The following is a 5682-nucleotide window of genomic DNA, read 5'->3' as shown; positions in this document are numbered from 1 at the left end:
AACAATGAATATTATCTATTATCTTCTCCAAAGTATTATTGGGGAGCTATTAAGTATCTTTCATCTATCCAACTTTTTGATAGGTTGGTCAGGTTCAAGCTCTTTAAGAACAATGATCTATTTTTCTTGCTTTGATCTCTTTTTCTTCGTAAAATACAATTATTTTTGGTTGTTACATTTAAGTCTATGTATTTTTTTGAAAGCTTATTTTCTTCAGATTGCTCAATATCAAGAATATGTGTCCCATGAAACTTATTTCGATTTATCTATTTTTATTAATATAAAAAATTACTTTTCGTTATCACTGTAATTCCACATAACTTTTTCATAGCTTGGTTCGTTTCAGGTTCCCACGGTTCCTTTTTATGTATATGATGAATGAAGAAAATGACATGTTTTAAGTTTTGATTTCTTTGTTTTGGTATTTATGGTTAAGACTAGAATAGTTGCTTGTGATTTCACCACTGATGGAGAGGTAATAAACTATGGTCTATTTTCAACCGTAATTTTTAATCTTCTTTGTGGGTTCTATTTATGGCTCGCATGTTGTATTAATTTCAAATAATTTAACCGTTTGTGCACAACAGCCTCGATGTCCAACTTAGCTGTAAAATTTCACCACATAATTAATAAAATTTGTATTTGAATGAATGTTAATTTGAAAATCCCATATAGATTGTGCATGGTGCAAGACTAAGTTGTTTCAACTAGTAAATCCTATAACATATCAATGTATGGTTAATTATTAGCTTACATTGATCATCTTTGTCACATAACATTACATAAAGTATTTTCCATATCCTAGGTGAAAACATAAAATAAATAAATATGTTTTTTTAAAGAATTTTTATATGTATTGGTTTTGTTGTTGAAAGTGTAAATATAATATAACGAACTACATATTTTACAAAAAAATCATAAGACAAAAAATAAAGAAATGTATGGTAAAGAAAATTTGAGCCCCAATTTAAAGTGGTTCTTCAGACTTGATGAAAATCAGTTTCCAAACCATCTCGAGTGGCCTCTTCCTTTAGATAACAAATTTACTTAGGACTGGTTTGTTAAGTAGTACACAACAAAACAAGATGTGCTATGCTTAGCGTATTCGACTAATGGTAATTAGCCAAAAATGCATTTTCTTTCTATCTCTCATTATTCTAAGCGATATGAATTCCCTTCTCATTCATACTATTTAAAATAGTCCAAGATAAATTGTCAAAGATGAAACTTTCAAAACATTCTCTGAAAAAGCTTCACTTTTGGATTTTTATTTTATAATTAATTTCATCATCTTCTTAAGATTCGACGTGGAGAAGCGATTTACATTATCTCAGCTTGGGCATGATGTTTTTCCAAAGGTTAGGCATGAAAATTTTCTAACATACCAGCCAAAAAATTTGTAGCCATTGAAACAGTCTAATAACATTTTCTAGAAAAAAAAAACCTTCGTCGAAATAGTAATAATTGTTGTCGCCGCTTTGCGCGGGTGCACACCTAGTGTTTATATATATATATATATATATATATATATATATATATATATATATATATATAGGGTTAGGTTCATTTGAGACCACTTATATTTTGTGAGACCGTGAGACGCATTTGTTTATTTTTTTTTATTTTTTTTATTTTTTTTTATTTTTTTTAGTTAATTCATGTTCCGAAAATAATATTTAAAAAAAGAATTTTTTGATTTTTCCATTTATTTTGCATTTTAAAATTATTTTTAGAATATGTACAGTGTAATATTCTATTTAGAATATTTCATGTATTTTTCAAAAAAAAATAGAATTTTTTTTTATTTTTTTTAGTTAATTCAAGTTCCGAAAATAATATTTAAAAAAAGAATTTTTAAATTTTTCCATTTATTTTGCATTTTAAAATTATTTTTTAGAATATGTCAGTGAAATATTCTATTTAGAATATTTCACGTATTTTTCAAAAAAAAAACGGATTTTTTTTATTTTTTTTATATTTTTTTAATATTTTTTTTAGTTAATTTAAGTTCCGAAAATAACATTTAAAAAAAGAATTTTTGGATTTTTCCATTTATTTTGCATTTTAAAATTATTTTTAGATTTGGTCTCACGGTCTCACAAAATTAGAATGGTCTCAAATAAACCTGAACCTATATATATATATATATATATATATATATATATATATATATATATATATATATATATATATACTAGTAGCGTACCCGCGTAATGCGGCGGGCGGCAAATAGTTTAATTCCAGCGATTAATTAGATTTTCCTTGCTGACGAATTGTTTGTCTTCGATCTATTTCGGGCGTCTCGGTGGTTGATTGGTCTACGAACTCTTTTCGTTTTTTTGTTCGAATTCAGGTTGTTTCGGTTCAGTTTTAATTTTTTTCTTTCGATTCCATTTTTATGGATTTTGATGTTTGTGTTTTCAGTTGAGCTAAACCCGCTCAATTATATTAGTCATCTTTCGTCAAATTAGACTAAATTTTATGAAGAATAGTTTCAATTTGTCAAATAGTTTTACAACGGAGATTAGTTTCACAATGAGGAATAGTTCTAAACAACATCTAGTTTCTTTTTTAAATGACACAGATAGTTATCTTTAGGTTTTAGGGTTTAAGGGGGTGGAGTGGTGCAACAAATATAATTACGCTTATTTGATTATTGTAACGGGTGGATTGCTCTTAATATTTTGTTGTGTATTGGGGATTTCTTTCTAATCGTTTTAAACTGTTGTTTTTATAAAAACTAATTATTTATAATTTTAAATATACCTTATACATAACTGATTTATAAAGCTCATTTTTTAAGATGAAAATATGTTTTCTATTTTGCTATATTAATTGAAGTGTTTTATAATTAATCATAAGCAAAATATAAAATGAATAATAATATATATTAAATATATATATAAAAAACTCACTTTTTGGAGTGAAAAGACGTCTTTTACAAATTGAAAAGACATTTTCCCACCTATTTCTTGTAAACCACGATATAGTCATAGTTCTTTTTACAAACCTAAAAGATTTTTTATTTTTGAAAACTGTAAAATATTCATAGCACTTTTTACCTATTGCACATTTTAAGATAAAAACTACCAATTTCAATGCTTATAAAACTCAAACGACAGTATTTCTTTATATTTTTTCTGGACACTATGATTTGTTACAACGCCATCTTATCTTTGATTTTTTTTTTATCTTACAATTTTGTTTATAAAAGTCATTTAATAATTACGATAATAGTTTATTATAAGAACATAGTTTTCCTTATTTAATATTATATACTCAAACATAATATTTTTATGTATAAACAAATTTACAACTTCTTGAAGATATATCCAATGTTATATATTTTTTGTTTAGAAAATTATTTTTTTTATTTGTAAATCAAATAGTTACAATATCTCATTCAACTTTCTTTTTTATTAAAAATATAACTCCAAAATTTAAAAAAAGAAAGACTGTTTCCAAAAGAAGGTATAAAAAATCATTATAATCATAAAACAGTTGATTATTTAGTTTGAGTAAGGGGTATGAGCAAATGTATTTGGATAATTAATATTTTTATCTGAACGGTCCAATGAATCTCGGGCCCAACTTGCCCCGCTTCCTGAATCGAATGACGCCTTTTCAAGGCGACACCTTCAGGAGAACCATATCCCCGACCTGGAACTCCAGGTTTGATCGATGCATGTCGGCGTAACTTTTTTGTCGACTCTGCGCAGTCTGAAGCCTGCTCCGAACCTGTTGGATTCTCTCGGTCGTCTTGAGCACCACCTCGGTGCTCCCCATGACCCTTTGGCCAACTTCACCCTAGCATATCGGGGTCCTGCACCTCCGACCGTACAACATCTCGAATGGGGGACGATCAATACTCGCGTGATAGCTGTTGTTGTACGAGAACTCAGCCAAAGGAAGATAGGTATCCCAGCTACCACCGAAATTTAACACATACGCCCGTAACATATCCTCTAAAGTCTGGATGGTCCGCTCACTCTGACCATCCGTCTGCGGGTGAAAAGCGGTGCTAAAATGCAGACGAGTGCCCAACTCATCATGAAACCTCTTCCAAAACCTGGAAGTGAACCGCACATCTCGATCTGATATCACTGACACTGGCACCCCGTGCCGCGCCACTATCTCCCTGATATAGATATCGGCCAACTTTTCGGCCGAGATACTTTCCGGAATCGGAATAAAATGGGCGCTCTTGGTCAACCGATCCACGATGACCCAAATCGAATCTACTCCTCGCGTCGTTCGTGGAAGCTTCGTGATAAAATCCATCGTAATATCCTCCCATTTCCACAACGGGATATCCAACGGCTGCATCTTGTCGGGCGGTCTCTGATGCTCGGCCTTGACCTTCCTACAGGTCAAACACCGCTCGACGTACCACGCCACATCCCGCTTCATGCCGGGCCACCAATAGTCCAGGCGAAGATCCCGATATATCTTCGTTGCCCCTGGATGAATAGAGAATCGGGATTTGTGCGCCTCCTCCATCAAGATCTGGCGCACGCCTCCATGATACGGCACCCACACCCTACGGTGTAGTGTCAACAACCCCCGACTATCATAATCAAAGGAGGTGACTTGACCCACTATTCGCTCACTCTTCCGATGCTCCTCCTTCATAGCCTCCTGTTGAGCCTTCCGAATCTGCTCCAACAGGGGAGTCACCACAGTCATCCTCATGCAAACATCCCTGGTCGGCGCCGCCTTGCGGCTAAGCGCATCGGCCACCACATTGGCCTTCCCCGGGTGGTAAAGGATCTCGCAATCATAATCCTTCACCACGTCCAACCACCGACATTGCCTCATTTTCAGTTTCGGCTGATCCATGAGGTACCTCAAACTCTTGTGGTCCGTGTAAATGGTACAACGAACCCCGTAAAGGTAATGCCGCTAAATCTTGAGGGCGAAGACCACCGCCCCCAACTCTAAATCGTGCGTCGGGTAGTTCGCCTCGTGAGGCTTCAGATGTCTCGAGGCATAAGCAATGACATGCCCCCTCTGCATCAACACTGCGCCTAAACCTGAGATCGACACATCGCAATATACCACAAAATCCTCCACGCCCTCAGGCAGGGCTAAGATCGGCGCCTCGCACAATCTCTGCCTCAGAGTCTCGAATGCTGCCTGCTGCTCAGGCCCCCACCGAAAGACCACGACTTTCCTAGTCAACCGCATCAGGGGTACGACTATCTTGGAGAAATCCTGAATGAACCTCCGATAGTAGCCTGCCAATCCTAGGAAGCTCCGAATCTCGGATGGAAACTTCGGAACCTCTCACCTCATCACGGCCTCCACCTTGGTCGGGTCTACTGAAATCCCGTTCTGATTGACGAGGTGCCCAAGAAACTGCACCTCGCGCAACCAAAACTCACATTTGGAGAACTTGGCGTACAAGCTCTCCCTCCTCAGGGTCTCCAATACCTCTCTCAAATGCTCCTCATGCTCCTCCTGAGTCTTGGAATAAACCAAGATGTCATCAATGAAAACTATCACAGTCCGATCCAACATCGGTCTGCACACGCGGTTCATGAGGTCATTTAATAATTACGATAATAGTTTATTATAAGAACCGTCGCCTTACCCGTCTCTTGGGTATCCATAACATACGCGATATACCCCACGCATCCCTGCTGAAGGTAGCGCCTAGCTCTCGCTGCTGAACATACTATA

This window comes from Lactuca serriola, chromosome 3, assembly GCF_051521515.1.
Source record: "Lactuca serriola cultivar US96UC23 chromosome 3, Lser_US96UC23_V15, whole genome shotgun sequence".
Lineage (NCBI taxonomy): Eukaryota > Viridiplantae > Streptophyta > Magnoliopsida > Asterales > Asteraceae > Lactuca > Lactuca serriola.
Note: the sequence above shows the minus strand (reverse complement) of the source record.